General features: G+C 41.6%; 1 pseudogene across 1 annotated transcript; it reads right to left on the reverse strand.

The window, feature by feature from the left end:
* Positions 1-427: 427 nt before the first annotated feature.
* LOC311130106 (serine/threonine-protein kinase tousled-like 1-B) lies at positions 428-21,820 on the reverse strand (annotated as a pseudogene). The gene is made up of 22 exons (XR_014615328.1): positions 21,520-21,820; positions 10,782-10,903; positions 9,435-9,506; positions 7,959-7,997; positions 7,594-7,669; positions 7,462-7,505; positions 7,071-7,166; positions 6,809-6,895; positions 6,619-6,711; positions 6,211-6,321; positions 5,940-6,076; positions 5,499-5,687; positions 5,305-5,371; positions 4,843-4,940; positions 4,459-4,540; positions 4,282-4,373; positions 3,925-4,014; positions 2,510-2,679; positions 2,248-2,383; positions 2,025-2,136; positions 1,830-1,937; positions 428-1,526 (listed from the first exon to the last, which is right to left on the reverse strand). The product of XR_014615328.1 is annotated as a serine/threonine-protein kinase tousled-like 1-B (transcript).
* Between the last annotated feature and the right edge of the window lie 107 nt (positions 21,821-21,927).

Raw genomic sequence — 21,927 nt, forward strand, 5'->3', positions numbered from 1 at the left:
TGAAGTTCAAAAGTGTTACATGGAAATGTGCACGATTCACCACTCTGTAGGCCTAATGCACGTAGCATAGGGTCTATTGAGCCCTTCAACATTTTGTGCTAAGTTTTTCGATGGTCAGTGGAACAGAAGATATTGGTGCTGGCTCCCAGTTGCTGCTAGCATTAGAACCAACGCAAGCCTACTGTCTTATTGGGCAGTGTAAGGAACTCCATCATACCCACAAATAACCTGACGGTCACCTAGCTCTTCATTCCCCATCTCGTCGGTCGCAGATGCCTGACCGCAACGACAAGGTGTACTCATCCTACTTTTATCTTCCCCCGTTTCAATAATGACGCCCTTATCCATCAAAATATACACAAGTCAATGGAACACAGGCGCACTTCTCCCACCAATGTCTCCAAAAGAAGTCACTTATATGGCATGCTGTGATTTCCTGGTATTTATTATCATAGTCATCATGAATTATTTTTACAGAACTGTACAATTGTACCCAAAGTGGATCATACAGCCCTTTAAAAAGTAAGAGTAACATCAAAAGCAGCTAAATGAAAACACTCCAGGACATCAAATGTACAAGTAAGGGAAATTGTTCAACCTTGGTACAGAATGGTACAGCTGCAATTCAAAATCATCTTCTGTACAGAAAATATACATTTACTCTTGAAGGAATTATTTTAAATCGTCCTGCATATTATTCTGTACATTGCCATTTGTCTACATTTGGTTATTTTGTGCATTCAACATTAGTATGCTGCCTGGGCCTAAATGACAATAGATGCAACTTGTATGCTAAAATTACATTCTCATGGCTAATTGTACAACTCAAATTAAAGCCTAACACTTTCTCTGAAAACAAAAACCAAACATACAGCCAAATTGATGGTGAAATCATTGTTGAGCTACAAAAACTATGAATGTCCGCTCCTTAAGGAAACTCCTTGCAGCTTAAGCATTTGCACCCTTGCAGGAGCATGTTAATTATTCTAAATGGCGGGCTGCCAGGTATCCCTTAGGCTTCCACCAGCAAACCAAACTCACAAGTGTCCAGTCACATTTCTTTAAGGTACTTTGTCTGTAGCAGTGCGCTATTCAACCTTTACAATGTCATTCACTTATGTTCTTTAAACATCCTTTCATTAGTCTTTAGAAAACACCCATTTGAAACCCAGCACAGTCCAGGCGAAGGCCAAACTCCACACCATTCAGTCTGCAGTGTCTATGGCCAACGGACCCCCTCGTCCTTCCATACACCGCTAGTTGGCAGGCAACTCCTCTCACACGGTCCTGTGGGTGAGGGGGCTCTGCAGGCGTGGGCCAGCCAGTCAGTAATTCAGTCAGTCCAGGGCCAGCCCTCAGTATGAAATTATGCTGGAGGAGGCAGGTCCTGAGCCACCAGCACCCAGCTGCAGGTTCCCTGTAGAGTTGGACCTCCTCATATGAGGGAGCAGGTAAGAATCCCTTCCCAGCTGGTGAACATCAAACCTGTCCTCCTTCCTGTATGCCAGGCAGCGCCTTATAAAGGACTTAGGGAATAAAGGAGACATTGTTCAAAACACAGCACTGAGAACCAATTAAAATGAAACATTGGAGCAATATGTTGAGTATGCTGGTGATCATAACTTTTATGGCTGGACAGAAAAGCGTCTCAAAAGGGGCTGTAATGTCTGTCTGTGCCTTACTATGAACACTAGAGGTCTCGACAAAAGCAACGCTAAATACAGGAATTGATCAATCATAAAAAAATGCCAAACTATTATAAAAGAAGATTAAGTAGAAGTGACAATTGCAGTCAGATGGTAATATTCAGAACACAAATTCTCTCTCACCTTTGCTTCATTACTGGCAACAGGCTTGACAGGAAACTGAACTTCGGTTGCATTAAGTATTGTGTTCTCCTGCAGGATATCCTGCTGAGACTGATTGTGGCCGAACGGCTGAAACAGAAATAAGGCGACGAGTTAACATATTTTCACGACACTCATTTTCGTAAGTCAATAAAACCAGTTCTCTTTAAAACATACTTTTCTTCCATACAAACACTGGAAAAAGATGACGCCCACAGACCACACGTCCACCTTGTTGGAGATCTTTGGAGGTTCTTTGCCAACAACAAAACACTCCGGTGGCAAGTACCTTTGAGAAAACAAAAACAAAATGATATCTGCCCATATGTCAAGCATAATATCACCCAAACCACATGCTGGTCCCATGATACAGATGTGTATATGGTGGCATTTCTTTTACCAGTAGGTCCCTGCTCCTTGTGATGTCAGGTCCATGCCATCTGCACCGTAGCTGTCGTCATCCATGATTTTGGACAAACCGAAGTCTGTGATTTTGATTTCCCCACAAGCTGTGCCATCCACAAGCAGGATGTTACCTTGAAATTGGAACAGAACAAATGAGCACATAGCATCAGAAATAATTGGGAGCTCTTTACAGGGTTACCAGAATGGGATATAATTCCGGTGTGTGTGTGTGTGTGTGTGCGTGAGCGTGCGTTCACCTGGCTTGAGGTCATAGTGGATGATGGGGGGCTTGATTTCATTCAGGTATCGGAGAGCATTCACAATCTGCATGACGATGGAGCGGGCCTCCTTCTCAGACATCAGCTTGTGCTGCTTCAAGTAGAAGTCCAGGTCATTGCCTTCACAGTACTCCAAAACTGTGCAAAACCTGTGGGGGCATCATAAAAGGAGAAATGTGTAAAAGGCAGTGACGATAGGATGTCGTGAGAATATAAAGTGCATTCAGAAAGTATTCAGACCCCTTCACTTTTTCCACACTTTGTTACGTTACAGCCTTATTCTAAAATGGATTACATCTTTTTTTCTCATCTATCTACACACAATACCCCATAATGACAAAGCGAACAGGTTTTTACAAATGTATAAAGAATAATAAAATACCTTATTTACATAAGTATTCAGACCCTTTCCTATGAGACTCGAAATTGAGCTCAGGTGCATCCTGTTTCCATTGATCATCCTTGAGATATGTTTCTACAACTTGATTGGAGTCCACCTGTGGTACATTCATTGATTGGACATGACTTGGAAAGGCACACACCTGTCTATATAAAAAGGTCCCACAGTTGACAGTGCATGTCAGAGCAAAAACCAAGCCATGAGGTCGAAGGAATTGTCCGTAGAGTTCAGAGACAGGATTGTGTCAAGGCACAGATCTGGGGAAGGGTACCAAAACAGTTCTGCAGCATTGAAGGCTCCCAAGAACACAGTGGCCTCCGTCATTCTTAAATGGAAGAAGTTTGGAACCAGCAAGACATTTCCTAGAGCTGGCTGCCCGGCCAAACTGAGCAATCGGGGAGAAGGGCCTTGGTCAGGGAGGTGACCAAGAACCCCATGGTCACTCTGACAGAGCTCCAGAGTTCCTCTGTGGAGATGAGAGAACCTTCCAGAAGGACAACCATCTCTGCAGCACTCCACCAATCAGGCCTTTATGGTAGAGTGGCCAGACGGAAGCCACTCAGTAAAAGGCACGACAGCCCGCTTGGATTTTGCCAAAAGTCACCTAAAGACTCTCAGACCATGAGAAACCTGACAGAGCTTGAGAGGATCTGAATGGGAGAAACTCCCCAAATACAGGTGTGTCAAGCTTGTAGCGTCATACCCAAGAAGACTTGAGGCTGTAATTGCTGCCAAAGGCGCTTCAACAAAGTACTGAGTAAAGGGTTTGAATACACTCAGTGTTTTATTTTTAATACATTTGCAAAAGGTTAGAAAATCCTGTTTTTGCTTTGTCATTATGGGGTATTGTGTGTAGATTGATGAGAGGGGGGGAAAAACTATTACATTCATTTTAGAATAAGGCTGTAACGTAACAAAATGTGGAAAAGGTCAAGGGGTCTGAATACTTTCCGAATGCGCTGTATTGTCAGTACAATAAGCAAGGTTAACTTACGTGTCTGTGTCCAGTGAGAAGTAGTCATACAGCTTGACGATTCTGGGGTGGTCCAGCTGCTTGTGTATTCTGTACTCCCGACAGGCGTGTCTGCAACAAGGTGACCAGTTACCATGGGCAACCAACTGAATGACTCCAGGCAGTAGGAGCGCAGCGAAGTGGAGGTATGACTGATTGACTGGATAACCCAGACATTAAGCTGATGGAGTAGAATAATGATAGGCTTAAAGCCTGTGCATTACAAGTAAATAAATAAAAACTCCATCGTCACGGTGATTCATAAAACTGAATCGATACCGCCACAGTGTTGATGAATACAACATGCAGAAAATGGCAACGATTTAATGTCAAACATACTTGTGATAGTTCTCCTTTTTCTCCTCTCTCCAGTTCTTGTTGAGCTGGTGAATTTTCACAGCAGCATAGCGTTGCTCAATCAGGTCAAACGCCTATAACAGAAAAGTTCTGACTGGTCCATTCAAACAAAGACTTGTAGATGCAACTGATGAATACACAGGTTGAATATAAACTCACCTTGTAAACTTCACTAAAGCCTCCTCTTCCCAGAAGATGTAACAGTAGATACCGCTCGTTCAAAGTCGGATGGTCTTTGAATCTTTCAAAGAAACAAAACAAGGTCAGACTCTCTTTACGAATTAACTCGTTGGTAGGACTTTCACCAACTCAAAAACAACCAATCCATAGAAAGATTAAGTTCTTAAAGAGGGATCTCATTTTACATCGACTGGCAGAATGGAAAACACAGACATTCAGAATGACTTGTGACATACTGTGGCAAGCACCATGACATGGCCATTACTGCCTCTCCAGTGTCTAACTGAACAATCTCTATGGTTGTCAGCAGGAGCCCCTGTGCGTATGCCCTGACGTCACAGAGATGCCAGTGATCAGACTCACTGTGAACTGTCCTCGTTATTTATTCTCTTAAGTTCCCGAATGTGAAGGTTCCGCACTCTCTCCAGACGCTCCAGCTCCACCTGGATTTCAGCTTCTTCCTATAAATGATTCACACACACAAACATACAGAGGAACATCAGAGGACTGACTACAAGGAGAGGGGAGCTCATCAAAACCCACTTCTATACCTCGGCTGACTAGCGGTTGAATTGGTAGCAAGTCTGTCTAGGGCAATCCCTCTTGATGCTTATTCACCAGGGAAACAATAGAATTAACTATAGGTTGGGGATTGGGAAAATGTCCACAGAATCTCTAAGCAGAGTGGAACTGTTTGTGGTTCTATATCAGGGAACAGAGTCAGGATGTCTAATCCCTATTTAATTGACTTGATGATCAATGTGACACAGTAAACAAAAAAAGGTCAGCTCGTGATGCCTAGACCTGCCAGGTTGGCACACTGACCTTTTTGAGATGCCCGAGTCGTAGTTTGTAGATCTCTTCCTGCTCGTGGTACTCAGCTAGAGTCAACCTTTGGAATGAACCAACAAAAGACCATGAGAAAATGAAAGCAACAGGATCAGGCATCTTTGTTCATAGATATCTAGCGTCTTGGTGTGCTTAGCTAAGCCAAACGTCGGGAGGACAAGGGCACTCACAGCTGAGGTAGGCTGGGCTTGAGAAAGGGATCATTCTCCGCTCCATTCACTGCCTTGGTTTTGCGTTGCTTTGGCTCAGAGTTTGTGGTTGGTGCTTGGGAGTTGCTGGATGATGGGGGTTTCCTCTTGGCTAGGAGTTTTCTCTGCTTCTCGATTTCCTCCCTCTGTTGATTTATCCACTCTTGCTGTCTGCAGATAAAGATGTTCTAATCAATACAATTTCTGCCAAGCTTGTGTTTTACCCTGGATAAGGCTTTAGAATAAGAGGAAAATGATACACTTCAGTAGAAATTCCAGTACAAATTCTACAAATATATTTTCGATACCTGAACAGATTGAACTTTGTTGAAAGAGAACGACGTGTAGCTTGATAACCATATCACAGTTGAGAAAGTTAAGTTGACTTGAGAAAACTTTGACCCGGAGACTAAGATACTCAACTTGACTAGGTTTTGGAAGGCAAAGCCATCGGTCCACTGCTCTGTGAAGGAGGCGCCATGTCGCACAGTGGTGAAATGGCCTAATCGTAGTCTGTCCTGCATACTCTTTTCCCGGCACGCCTGCTTCTCCTGGGTGCTCTAGGCAACACAAACACAATGACAGACATCACTGACTGAGTACTCATACCACTGCACTCATACAGACTTGTCAATGTAAAAAAACTAGACGCGCTAGCTTCAGACATTTCGCCTTGAAATAAAAAGGGAAGTACCTTTTCTATGAGCAACTTCTTGCTCATGGTGATGCATTTATTTAAGCGTTCTTTGTACTTTTCAAGTAATTTCTGTTGTTCGTCTATCTGTCTCCTGAGATCACAGTTTGCCTATGGAGAAGAAACAAATTAGGTTTATCATATTACAATCCTAGTAAAACCAAAGCCCTCACTCTTATCGTAGAAATAAGACCGTTGCAGTTAACTTTCCAAGCATGTCAGTCTAGCATTGAATAACACACATTTTTGTACGTACTTTAAGTCTACGTGCAGCACGATGAGACGTTTTAATTGATCTGTGTGTTCAGTGGTGTCACAGTAATACATCACTGACGCTTAAACTCAATGAGGGAGTTAAGAATGTTCCGCTGATGTGTTGTTTGTGCCCATTAGCCATCTTTTCCTTACTCTAAGCAAATCATCTATTCTTCCTTCTTTTTTCTCAAGGTCCAGGTTCTTGTTACTTTCAAGGGCAGCCAACTTTAGCCCCGTCAGGTCAGTCTGCAATTAAAAACAAATAAAGAATGTGTTAAGAATTTGTTCTAAACACACAATCCAAAGTGCTGAACACACATACTATAGTGGTGGTCATCCTCACCTGCACACATTTGATTGCTAACTGCTTTGGATGCATCACATGGTCCCCAAAAGACAGACTCGTAGGCGATGAGCTGTTTTGCCTAGTCTGAAACCCAAGGGACAACAATTGTTAGCATATCTAAATGGTACCGTCAATTTCTTCGAAACATTGACTATGTTTAAAATGGGCCATTCGGTCTTGGACAAGGCTACTTGCTTTCTTCATATGTTTAAAAACCAACAAGCGATAAACAAATTGAAGTGGTTATGGGGTAACTTACACTGGAACCCTGCACGGAGTGGGAATGTGAGTTCTGGGGTGAGCGGATCACAGAGGGGAGACCTCTCACAGGACTGGACCCGTTCCCTCCATGGAACTGGAGAAAGAGAGGCCACCAGTGTGAGTGACATCATTGCCTGCCACTTGGCAACAAAACCGGAATAAAGGAGGCTTTCTGTGCCTGTTTTGTTTATTTCAGCGCTGGCCTCTGTGTGAAATGGATCACATCACGGCTTCAATGATATTCTCTAAAAACACAAAACCTCTCAGCTGAACATCAAACGTGGTGCTCCACTACACAGGGACTTAGCACGGCTCACTCACGTTAAGAGTAGAATTTCTATTTAACACATTTAGAATGCTGCTCCCCCCCCAAAAAAATAGTAACTTACATCAAAATAATCACTAATTTTGGGTCCTCGCACAATAGACTTCCCTGTGAGAGAGAAAATATAATTAGCATTGACTTTTATACAGCGATGACTGTATCTGGAGCATAAAAGAAACAGCTTGAGGAAAGTTACCTTGGCTGCTTTCTGACTGGATGTCAGGTTTCCTTTTTCTTCCTCTGGACAATTCAGAGTGTTTCTTTTCAGGAGTCTGTAAAAGAGAAACTGAGTTTCACTAATGACCACTATCATCTGGTAGGTTGTACAAATACAGTTATTTTGATTCCTTGAAAATGTCCAGATTAGGATTAAATGTCTGTGTTTGAAAAACAAAAGCATTGTGAATATACTGTAGCAGCAGCAACACATAAAACCCAAGTCTACAGCCTGCTAGGGAGTTCCTGAATGTAGGTGAACTGACCGACCAATGCTGCCTGCCGCCCAGTAGCTGACAAATGACGGGGAACATAGCCTAGTATCCAAATACAATGAGCACCTACCGAGTATGCAGGAGAGCTCCCCCTTTTCACGTCTGAGCTCTGCAAACAAAAAAGAAAGGCAGGAGGGGTACAGAGAATGAGTTCAACGTAAAACTAAAATACATAACTAATCTAGTTTATAATTAGCCTGTTTTGAAAGAGATTCATTGTAATGGAAAGCTTTAATGAGGTAGTTGTGCAAGAATTTCAAGTGGGGAGAGGATGCTTATCTATGACCGACGCAGCCCCTTGTTGGCAGTTTTGGGCCAAAGGCTGTGAGAAATAAAGAGGAAAAGCGACTACAGGAGATAACTAAACTGTAGCACAGACTAACTAGCCTTTTCTAATGTCTGTGATTCAAATCAGTTTGAGCTAAACATAAGAAAACAAGGTATCGCCAAACAAAGCAAGGAATCAGCTAAATTAACCATTTTCATTCATCAAGATAGAGGATATGAGGATTATTTCTGCCCTACAAAAAAAAGCATGCATAGAAATGCTTAAACTGCGAAAACACTAACCAAATCTAAGTCTAAAAAGAGGAGCCCATTTCAACAGAGCACAGGAATCCTCTTGATATTTTTACAAAACAAGATTTACAGGCCCCAGAACCAGGACAGAGCCTTGTGCAGGGAATCTGCTGACAGGTGCTGGTCTGACAGTGTCACCAGTGCATCATTAGAGAGTGTGTGACATATGGGGGGCATCTGTTTGGGTGACATCTGTGCAGATTCATCATCTCTGCGGCAGAGAGGGTTTATTCTGCCTCCTCTCTCTCCCCTCCTCGATCATGCTCGCACACAGGCCTCCATCAGTGACTTATTACAACAGCCGATGAACTACACAGAGGGGAGGGGAGCAGACAGTCACCCGCACAGTCAGGCTGCTTATTTACTTGCACACTCCACATTGCAGAGGTTCAGACTTAGGTTAACCTTACAGTCCACCACCCCACACACAGGCTGTGCCCCTCCAAATTGTAAGCCATTTGTGTTTTCCCTTCATTAGCAAGCTGTGCTGCCAAACACAGGAGAGCAGCGTGGAGGGAGGCTCAGACTCAGCATGCAGGATGAAGATGCCCGTGATCAAGCTGCCCTGGCAGAGGCACAGACCGTGTTTGTACAGAGAGGTAAGAGCTCGTGGCATTATGAGTCACAAGAACGCAGTTTAATTACAGCAAGATTCCGCACATTTTTACTCTCTAGCTCCATCTTAGGTTGCGTCTGACGTTTTCACCAGCGACAAGGAGGATAAGAGGGCCCAGCTCCTCTCCCTCTCTCTCCGTGTGAACTCCCTGCTCACACCAACCAGCCCACATCCAATCAAAACATAGGTCTAATCCAAACAAGATGGAATGTCAAAGACTAAAGAAACAAATCCAGAAAAGCCGTGGATACCAGTTATACTGTCCGACAGCCTGTTCAAACAAACTGCACATTGATGATAACATTATCATTTTTCACTAAAACTGTAAGAACATCATGTTAATAAACATACCTCTGACTCTTTGTCACTGGAGGACCCCAGGCTTCCAAAACTTTGATTTGAACATTCATTATTTGTCAAGGCCTGAAATCAAAACAGAAGTTCATTAGAATATTATTTTGAAACATAATTTTAGTGAATTTGGCAGTACGCCCAACTGGCCTCACAACCGCATATGATGTGTAACCATGCCAGCCCAGGACCTCCACATCCGGCTTCTTCACCTGCGGGATCGTCTGAGAACGGCCACCCGGACAGCTGATTAAACTGTAGGTTTGCACAAACTAAGTATTTCTGCACAAACTGTCAGAAACCATTTCAGGGAAGCTCATCTGCGTGCTCATCGTCCTCACCGGGGTCTTGACCTGACTGCAGTTCGGAGTCGTAACCGACATCAGTGGGCAATTGCTCACCTTCGAAGACCACTGGCACGCTGGAGAAGTGTGCTCTTCACGGATGAACGCCGATTTCAACTGTACCAGGCAGGTGGCAGTGTGTATGGCGTCGTGTGAGTGAGCGGTTAGCTGATGTCAACGTTGTGAACAGAGTGCCCCATGGTGGCGGTGGAGTTATGGTATGGGAAGGCATAAGCTACGGACAACGAACACAATTGCATTTTATCGATGGCAATTTGAATGCACAGCGATACCGTGACGAGATCCTGAGGCCCATTGTCATGCCATTCATCTGCCGCCATCAACTCATGTTACAGCATGATAATGCACGGCCCCATGTCGCAAGGATCTGTACATAATTCCTGGAAGCTGAAAATGTCCCAGTTCTTCCATGGCCTGCATACTCACCAGACATGTCACCATTGAGTATGTTTGGGATGCTCTAGATCGACGTGTACAAAAGCCGTGTTCCAGTTCCCACCAATACACAGCAACTTCTCACAGCCATTGAGAAGTGGGAAAACATTCCACTGGCCACAATCAACAGCCTGATCAACTTTATGCGAAGGAGATGTGTCACGCTGCATGAGGCAAATGGTGGTCACACCAGATACTGACTGGTTTTCTGATCCACGCCCCTTTTTTTTTTTTTTTTTAGGCATCCGTTACCAATAGTTGCATATCTGTATTCCCAGTCGTGTGAAATCCATCGATTAGGGCCTAATTTATTTATTTCAATTGACTGATTTGCTTATATGAACTGTAACTCAGTAAAATCTTTGAAATTGTTGCGTTTATATTTTTGTTCAGTATGCATGCATGTATATATACATAAAGTGTAATCATATTTTTGGGAGTGGCGTCAATGATTTAGCAGTGGCGGGGCACCGCTGCTAAATGAATATAGGGGAAACACTGTGTGAGTGTATGAGGATTATCGGGGGTTTGAGGCACGCTCACTCACTTTGGTTCCCCCGCTTGTGCTGCCAGTGCTACCCCCAGTGCTGCCACTGACCCCGCCCATGAATCGAGCCTCCAACAGCTCCTGTCTCCGGGGGTCCAGGCTGTGCAGCTCCTCCATGGTGTCTGGAAGAGAGGAGCAACACCTCAGAACCTGCACACTATCATATAAACCACTTATTGCCTACTCCTCCTAGCGTTGCACAGTATACCGAAACTTCTGTACTTATTCAATTAAACAAAAACAATCCTAGAATTGTTATGTTTGGTACTTCTGTCAAATGTGTCTCACATGATTGAGAGGATTAAGTCTATCAGCTCCCCTTTATAGCGTGAAGAGAAAAGAACCTGCTCCACTTACTCATTCATTGCTAAAGCCGTCTGGGCTGCTCCCCCACTCATGCTGCACAGAAGTTAACAGACTTGAATAATGCAAGACGGCATGTATAGAAGATGACACTGTTCATTACTGTTCGCAAAACAATGTCCATACATGCCAGAACACTTTTACAATGCAAGACGATACCGGTAGCTTCCAGATTTAATTGTAGGCTAACTTTCCTTGCTAGCTTACAGCTGAATGAATTTGTGATACCATAATGCAAAATATGATGAATTCAAAGCTGATTGTCACCAAAAACTTAATTAAACTTTAATTCACTTATTCTCTCTCACCACGAAAAACTCATTAACTTCTTCAACTTCATTACTTTCTTAAAGAGACAGCACACACTTTTATAATAGAAGAGATTGCTTTTTCTATGCAAATGCTGTTGAACAGTACAATAAAATAATAGCAGTTGCCAATGAAATAAGTCATAAATGGAAGGGATTGTTTGTCATCTGTAGCCCCATGAAATCAGCTAAAACAAGCTCAATAACTCAATGCATGCACACACTCCTATTGAATAATACGCATTCACCTGTATTGTGGATAGGCCTAGGCTACATCTTGATTTACCCAGTTTATGAATGGAGATTTACCATTCAATAAATGATTACCACTATGTTGTTTTGTAGTTAGATTGGTAAAAACAAAGTCAAATTGATTGTATGATTGTATAGTTTATTAATTCATATATACATGGGTCTCTATAAAATGAAGATACAAATGTTCAAATGGAATGATATTGAACTCAAAAGATGCCCAACAATTGAACAAAGCAGTAGCTGAGTTTCTTGGTCTCGATCAAGTACAATTCTTTGACTTTGGCTAATACGCCTTCTTTTATTTGTTTGCGGTATCGTTTTGGTATCGCGCATTGTGATACTAAACCTGGTATCGAAGTTAAAATGATGGTATCGTTACACACTCACATACCTGAAAGCAGATTAGATCTGACTGCATCATGATCATCACCTATTCCATACATCTTTACAGCTGGAACCAAGATGTGTCCCAGCCAACACCACTTCCCTCGGAACCAGGTTAGTTCAGTTTCATAGCTGCACAAAACAAAGACTTCCTGAGGGACATGGCACCTCTCCATGACATGAGTGCTATATGCCCTGAGAAATGGCTTAGTCCTGACAAACAGTAGGCTGAATTTAGCTACAGATTGTAACACCAGATGATGTGATTTAACAAAAAAAATGGGTATCCATTATACTGGGAGTTACAGGTTAAGTACTGTTTGGTGTAGCACAGAGAATTTTCCACTTACCTTAGCAATAAGGTCTTAATCCTCGATTCGTGGAAACAGGAGTCTCATAAAATGTCTCAATCAATGAGAGAAGACTCGAAATAGACAAGATGGAAGCGTACACATTGTTGGATTACTTCGTGGATAATTTTATTTATTTATTTTAATAACGGAGCATTTTCTAAATTCCAACAGAAACCCTGCAACTGGACATTTTATGAGACTCCTGTTTCCACGAATCGAGGACGACGACAGTAAATCGCCAAGCTAAGGTTGGTCAAAAATGATCTGTGCTACACCAAACAGTACCTAACCTGTAACTCCCAGTATAATTGATACCAATTGTTTTTTAGTTAAATCACCTGGTGTTACAATCTGTAGGTAGGCTGAACTCTGTATCTTCATGCAGCCTACTACTCAGTATCCTTGCGTCTATCCTCTGTATTCCTTTATACAAAAGGAAAACCAGACTGTCCGTCTTTTTATAATTTGTTCATGACAAAAATGAGACAAACAAACTACAGAAAAATACACCATTATCTGAAAACTGTTGCATTTCATTGATTTGCTCTGAAGCTCTGGACAGAAAAACTGAGATCAGGTATACAGCTAATTCAAGAAGGAAAGTCAGTTTCTGCCTGGCACAAAGTCTTAACTGCAAGGTAATAACACAATTGACTTATAATCCTGAAGGCCTTCGGAATAAGACTGAGAATTTGTCCTGGGGAATACCCTGATCTAAGGCTGCAGAGATAATCTGTTAAAACAAGGCATTACCACAGAGCTATCCATTAAGCACAAACTAAAATAAGGGTGTGATAAAGCAAAACTAATGAGAGGATTGTTCCCTGGTCACACACAAAAGAACAGCTGAAAGCAATTTCTGAAATGTTTAATAGGCTAAATGTCTCGTTACTTCATGTCTGAACAGAGAAGGGGAGACAATTTCCTTATACTCCTCAAGATACCATTCTATAAAAACTCAAATATTTTATATTGCTTAATCCCGGTACATGGCTGACAACATTCTGCCTGATGAGTGTTGGAGGCCAGGATAATAGGATAATAGCCTAGGCCAGTGGTTCCCAAACCTTTTCCACTCTGGATCCCCCATTCCCCACCACAGGAAAATCTGAATTTCCTGCAATTCTACACATTTTGCCATGTCTTATGTGTTTTCATGTGATATCTGAGGGACTCAAACATTCCAAGAAAATTAATGGCCTACAAAACCTAGTAAGTTGATCTGGACATTTTTATTTACAAGTTATAAATAGCTCTAAGGTCTGCAATGACAAGAGGAAAACTGCTGATGCATTACCCAATTTCAAAAGTTGCACCTTGTGCATTCTACTATTACAACTTCCAAGAGTAAGTTGAAAGCCTCAGAATTCCTAATGATTGTTTATTTTTTTTAATACACTGGCCTAGGCTAGATCTTCATAATTTGACATGTAAACAAGCACACAGCATTAGGCCTACAGCCGCAAAAACAGGATTTCAACTAGTAGGCTGGATCCTAAACAGTCCAATCCTCTTCCTTTTCTCAATCTCCCTCAAGCCTGAGGGACTCTGGGAGACAGCTCAGCTAAAGGAATTCTCCAGGCTACAGCCTCAGAGCAGACTCTGTGGGGGTCTACTTACTGACATGGCCTTGCTCTAATAAGCACTTTATTTTGGATCTACAAAGGGCTATGAGGTCTCATAACACCTGTTCAGTCAGTGCATCATGTCTGCCGCAACACTTCCACTGTCAAGAGTCAAGACCATAGATAATGCCAGAGAGACACTGATTTTGAATACACCTCATGGAATCCAGACATTAAAACGGAATTCAACAATACTCAAAATTGTATTGAACTTATTAGAACATTCTTTCATTTGCCCAAGTTAATCATAAGACACGAACAAAATGTATCAGTGATTGTATTTTCCCTGCTACTTTCTGAAATGGCACAGGAATGCCCTTATCTGTGTGTGCGGTGCACGCATGTCTACACCTTGTGTAGCCCTTAGCGATGATGCTAATGATAACCATCTTCTGGTAGAGATGGAAAGGCTTTCCCAAAAACCTACTCAATTAAATGTTAGGCTACTTTGTGGTTATGCCTACCTGCCAGAATGATATCATGATTACTTTAATCAATCCAGTGGCCAATCCAGTGGCAACTCCGCAATCACATGAGAGCTACAGAAACATCGCTAACCAAACAATGTATTTTGCTAGTGTGCACTTGCATTAAAGGGTAACTACACCCCAAAATCCAAATTTCTTAGACCTTTTTTCCCAGACCTTAAAAGTGGTTTCCTGATGTGGTTTAAGCATTGTTGTGGACTAAGAACATCCAATTGTTACTTTTCTATTAACAAAGTGTGATTTTGCCAGCGAAAACCTGAAAAATTGGAAAAACAACTAAACAGAATTTGGGAAAAAACTGAATCAGGCAAAAAATAAAACAGATTTTACAGGGCCCTAAGAATGCAATGTTATTTTATAGGGCACTACAAATGCAATGTTGGTCAAAAGTGAGTCTACATTTCATTTTCAAAAGGGCATTCGGGTACTGCCATAAATCTTCTGAATTCGGCTCAACTATCCAGTATAGTTGAAGACTGGGTGGAGGAAACGCCTAAATAAAAGCCCTATGTTTTCTGTGTCCAGTACCAGAACATTACAAGCCCCTCTACTCTGGTCAGTACGACCCATGGTGGTTTCCCATCAGCCTGTGGTTTAAGGCACCCACAGACAAGACGACACAGTTCCTCTACCTTGTCTAACATGAGCTTGGAGAACAATGCAGGCCTGTCTCCAAGACAATTCCCACTAGTGCAGTGGGCCCAAGGGACATGGGGCTGGCTGTGTCACTTGGCTTTCACATAAAAGAACACCAAAGTATCAGAGCTGGAACAGAGAAAAAACATCTATATCAAATTCTTCTCTGGCAGTTCTCCTTTAAAATCAACACCCTTACATCAACCTAGCAATTAGCCCACAAAATAGGCTTGTTCTGAAAAGATGAATGCAAGAGCAAGAAATTAGGCCAGATATCACTCATTAGCACTACCGTTGTCATTTGTTCCCTGTATCGGCATCACTTGACAAAATCCACAAGAACAATCTAACTACCCATCGTTCAATCTACTGTCCTATCCAACAATTTCTAATTTCACGAGAAACAAGACCATTCCAGCTCATCTTACCAAAATGTCCACAGAAAAAAATTATGCTTGCCAGCCAACTTCTTATTGCCAGGGAGCTTGCCAGCCATCTTATTATTGCCAGGGGATAGCCTAATCAGCAAGAACAAGTGAAAAAAAGACGAACTATACTGAACAAAAATATTAATGCAACAATTTGAAAGATTTTACAGAGTTACAGTTAATATAAGGAAATCAGTCAATTAAAATGAATGAATTAGGCCCTAATCTATGGATTTCACATGCCTGGGCAGGGGTGCAGCCATAGGTGGGCCTGGGAAGGCATAGGCCCACCCACTTGGCAGCCAGACCCACCCACTGGGGAGCAAGGACAAGCCAATCAGAATGAGATTTTCCCCACAAAAGGGCTTTATTAGCTCAATAATCCTCTGTAGGTCCTCTGTAGCTCAATTGGTAGAGCATGGCGCTTGTAACGCCAGGGTAGTGGGTTCGATCCCCGGGACCACCCATACGTAAAAATGTATGCGCACATGACTAAGTCGCTTTGGATAAAAGCGTCTGCTAAATGGCATATTATTATATTATTATTATTATTATTATTACAGACATAAATACTTCTTTTATTCAACGTATAAACCATGCCAAGGCATAAAATAGGCTAATTTAAAAAATAACTAATCTACAGCCTAGTTTATAGCTCATATCACATTCAAGCCCATTTAGGCTACTATTCTATTTGGACAGATTTTGGCAAGAGTGAAACCTCGCTTTGCCTCTTCCTTTCTGATACTATGGATGCATACAAGGACCGGACATTTTTCATTAAGAGCTTCATGGAAACATGCAACAATAGCAACCTTATCGTCTTACAGTTCAAAAGGCTATAGCCTATTATTGAACATGCAACTCCTGTTAGCTAATAAAATGCTAATAAAATGTCATTTTCAAACATTTGCCAAAACACAATTAGCGGAAAACAGTTCTAAACCTAATGCGAGCAGTTGTGACAAAGATTAAAATCTCAGTTAGAAATTTAGAAAGAGGGGGAATCTAATAGCAACAACTATGATGGGTTGCTAATATGACTACGATTGTGCCTTTGGCTTCTGGACAACGAAAGAAAGTTGATATGAAAACCAATTGAACAGGAGAGAAATGCTGGTTAATGGCATGAGGAAGTCCTTATAAAATAATTGCCTCTACAAATGGATTTTAGCAAGGCTACTTTGAAGCAAGTTAAGACATGCCTCATTATTTGAAGTAAAGTAAAACATGCAGGTTTCAAACAATTATACTGCCTCAAGCTCACATTGCAAAGTGGTGGGTTACGGGCTAATAGTCAACGGTAGGCAGACTATAGCCTATACATCCGAATGGCGAATAAGAGGCGCACTTTAATTACGAGTTGAGATTAAGAAATAATAATAGCTCCTTTTATATCATGGCCACCAAAGTTTAACACACGATTGCATTTAGATTTGTTTTTTGTTGCCCAATGACTGGACTTACAAAAGCAGGTTTCACTCCAGTAGCCTACAGACTTGAGCTACTCTTGCACGGTCTGACAGGTGGTATGCTATTCCACTCCTCAAACTAGGCTCTGTATGCTGTGCAAATGTGATAAATAAGATGCATGACTACTAACGAAAATACACACGCGCCAATTGAATTCAACATAATTATGCAAATTATCCTATAGACCAGTAAGTATGACTGGTCAAATGTATTTTTGGCAGCTAACCGATTAACGGTTAAATGTTAACATCCCTAATGTCAACTAGCCTACTGTGATTGGAGTTTGCTGTTCATCTGCATAGTCTGGTGGTCGCTGCAACACCAGATGCAGGCAGTCTAACTGCCAGGGAATGCAAAACAGTCGAAAGAAATAAAAAGACAACACCCTGGGGACACAAAGGATCAGGTACCACAGCAGGTTCCAAGGCACCCAAGATGGATGCCACTTTAGCTCATTTGTAGAGTAGAGGTGAAAAAAATGTGGTGCTCTGGGGTTCTAGGGAATCTACATACAAACCAAGGAAGATGCAGTGCAACACATAATGCTATGCATCTCCAGTTAGAAACATGCATTTGATTTAATGCAATTGTATGTAACAGCTGCCCAAGTGGAACTTGCATTATGTAGACTACGGTATTTAGCATTTTTCAGTGATACTGTAATCATAAGCAGCAGTTACGCATGGCAATAACATCATTCAGAAGTTCATCAAAAGTGGAAAAGTTGAAAGAATAACATGATAAAATTAAACAAATGGAAAACCATCCATGATTTACCACATTTAACCTAATGAAAACAAGCGAGTGTGGTGCCAGGACAACCTCTCCCTCAGTTCCTTTGTGTCCACATCACTTTTCTATTTTATGTAACCTTTATTTAACTAGGCAAGTCAGTTAAGAACAAATTCTTATTTACAATGACGGCCTACACTAAGACCTATCATGGTCCAAACACACCAACACAGTCGTGAAAAGGGCACAACAACGCCTGTTCCCCCTCAGGAGGCCGAAAAGATTTGACATGGGACCTCAGATCCTCAAAAAGTTGTACAGCTGCACCAGAGAGCATCCTGACTAGTTGAATCACTGCTTGGTATGGTAACTGCTCTGCATTCCGACCGCAAGGCGCTACAGAGGGTAGTGCGTACTGCCCAGTACATCACTGGGGCCGAGCTTCCTGCCATCCAGGACCTCTATACCAGGCTGTGTCAGAGGAAGGCCCTAAAAATGGTCAAAGACTCCAGCCACCCGTCATAGACTGTTCGCTCTCCTACTGCACAGCAAGTGGTACCAGAGTGCCAAGTCTGGGACCAAAAGGCTCCTTAACAACTTCTACCCCCAAGCCATAAGACTGCTGAACAGTTAATGCAAATAGTCCGGGTAGGCATTTGATTGACACCATTATTTTATTCTTATTTTTTGCACAGGCTTGATGTACACTCACTGGACTCTAACCACACACACATACTACACTGACACTCCAACACACACACAGACATGCATAGACGCCACACACACAAACACATTCCTTCACATACGCTGCTGCTACTCTCGTTTTTATTATCTAGTCACTGTTCCCCTACCTACATGTACATATTACCTCAATTACCTCGACTAACCCGTACCCCTGCACATTGACTCGGTACCAGTACCCCTTGTATATAGCCTCGTTATTATTTTATTGTGCTACAATTTTTCCTTTAGTTTATATAGCACATTTTTCATACTTCAAAAAAAAACATCTGCATTGTTGTTTAAGAGCTCATAAGTAAGCATTTCACAGTAAGGTTTACATCTGTTGTATGTGACAAATAACAGATTTTGATTTGAGAGTAAAGCGAGTGAGAGTAACATGATGTAGAGTGCTGTAATGTTATATCTAGCCAGTAGATATTTCAGTGCATCATGAAGTAACTTGAGAAATGTCATGTAACAAGGATGTAGCAGAGTTAATGATAATGCTTGCTGCCAAATATCATTATCCCCTTCACAGATTGCCTAATGATTTTAGGATTGAAATGAAGCAGACAGACAGGTGCTATAGAACACTTTTCAAACTGTTCTGAACCATGGGCCCCCATTGAATGTGCAGATTTGTCAGGAAATTAGCTTTAAAACAGCAATTTCTCTCTCAGCCCCATGACAAAACGTGGAATTTCAGGAAACTCGGTCCTGGCCCCCTCCAAAACGTGCATCCGCATAAAAACAATATGCGCATTTTGCCACCAGAGATGTGTTTCCATCAAATTGACCTGTTGCGGATGAAAGGCTGTTTGTGATGACCTAGTGCACGTGAAAATAACTTTTGCGGTTAAATTCCCATGTACCAAATAAAGAATATAAGTTATTAAATGGGTTTCCATTACATTTTCAACTCTACTGTTGAAAATGTGAGTTACATCGCTAATGTGCCCACTCTGGTCTTGGCACGTGCACTTTAGCCAACAGATCGCAGATACAGTGCGGTTACGATAGCCTACATGAGATTACTATGGACAAAAGAGTGAGATTATTTTTTATTTGCCAAATGCCAGCCAAGCATCGATCATGTCTCCAGATATTTATTAGAACGCTGAATCAACCGCGTGCACTTTCACCACCTTGTGAAGTTCATATATCTTATTTTATATGTAGCCTAACAAACTGCATGGTTTCCCAAGTCGTAGCGGAGGACCACACACCATATCATCGCATGACTTCAAATGTACTTCTATATGATGGTTATTATATTAATATTTGCACATAAAGCCATAATTTTACCAACAAAAAGATCCCACCTTGCTAGTGTATTTTGTTTTGTCAACATGTTGAACGTTTACAGACAACTTTGCTGTTTCTATTAGGCCTGTCATTACCTTTTTTATCCAACAGTACTTTACTCCCATAAAAAGGTTGGATGGAAACCTGGTTATAGTTAGAAATAATTTGTACTCTGCAAATTGACCGCAAGAATCCCAAACAGATGTAGTATTTGACAAAAACAGAATCATTTCAAACCTTAATAACATTGGGATATGATGAAATATGCCTCTATTTATGCATGGGAACAGATTCCCTAAATTAAAATTACTTTGAAATAGTTTCCTGGTGATTTTACAGTCTTATGTCCAAGACTATTATTGTTATTTTTTATTTGTTATGTTTTATTTTGCTCAGAAAATATAGACATCTAAGGAATGTGACCATCACAATGTCTAGAAATCAGTGCATCACTGCTGACAGAACATAATAATAATAATAATAATAATAACAACATGTACTGCTACCTGGTGCAAACAAAGATCACAACAATAACAAGGCATGCAAAGACCATCACAAAGACTTGAGTTCTCATGCAGAACATTTAGGCTGATTACTTGCCGAAAGTAATTTACACATTTTAGTCATTTAGCAGACGCTCTTATCCAGAGCGACTTACAGTTAGTGAGTGCATACATTTTCATACCGAGTAATCCACTGCCCTATTACAAACTATTGCCACCGTCCTGTCCACACAAACCATTTAATGTGCATGCTGTGCTGTTTTTAGCACAGTAATAGTTGATGGATACTTGATAGTCACTTATACTGTTCTTGATAGTCAATGAGTGCAATACAATTCTGATTACAAACACCAGTTTCTGAATCTGATATGCTCCATTGCACAGTGGGTTTTCATGACACAATTGTACTTAGCTGATTACTGCAATATAAAAACATACAATCCCAACTTCATGTCTAACTGTAAGTCGCTCTGGATAAGAGCGTCTGCTAAATGACTAAAATGTAATGTACAAAAAAAAGGCAAGGACGGTCGCCAAACACTATTACATTAGCTAGATATCGATAAGGAGTAAATCATTCTAGCTGACTACTGTATATATTCATGTAGTCCACAGAATCGCATGAAAATATCGCAATACTGAATCCATGGGTCCTCCATGTCACGTCCCTGTTTTAAATCAGACATCTTAGCTGGTTGGCTAGCAAATATAACATTTAACAACCGATAAAGTAATAGCCAACATTGTCTTTGTAGCCGGTAGAGACAGCTAGTTAGTAGTAACGTTAGCTAGCTACCTGATAGCAAATTCTGTATCGGAAACTTGCTAGCCAGTAAGGCAACTAGCTAGCTCGCTACTCCACTTCAGCATGTAAATAATTAATTAACTTATATCACGAGCAAAGTACCAGTAGTTTACAGTACCGTGCTTAACGTTAACTAATTAGCTAGCTTGCATCATACTATTTCTCATGGACATTTGCAGTCAGACACCACCAGTTAGCACTGTAGTGGCTAGCTAACGTTAGCAGGCAGCTGCCCATCATGCAGGCTTCCGTGTAACTCAGTCGCAATTAATTTCAAGACGATTCTTAGCACGTACCACAAAACGACTCACAAAACATGTAGCAAGTACTTTTGCTTCCAATATTATTTTACAGTACCTTCCTTGGCCTTCACCACTGCCGTGATTTGTTGCTGAGAAAGCAACCCTTGTTGTCGGGGACGTGGAGAGCTAGGGCCAAGATGGCGTCCCCTCCAAACTTCCAATGTTACTTTGGACACTCATCAAGCTACTTTTTGAAACGACAAAGCAAACAAACGCCGCTGTCAGTGGCAGTAAAATCTCGATTTTTGAAACCTGGTAATGTTTAGACATAAGCCCAGCTGCCACCGGTAACCTCACAAAATGTTGAAATTTAACATTTTGGACATAAACCTCCTCACACCTCTGCAGTGCGTCTGGAAGTGCCCTGTGCTGTTGTACCTTACTTCAAGCGTCACGCATCGTGTGCAAACATTATCGCGAGGTTCATGCACCCAGGCAAAATGTCACTGGTGAAAAAGCCATC

Source organism: Coregonus lavaretus (assembly GCF_964263955.1).
Source record: "Coregonus lavaretus genome assembly, chromosome: 5".
NCBI lineage: Eukaryota > Metazoa > Chordata > Actinopteri > Salmoniformes > Salmonidae > Coregonus > Coregonus lavaretus.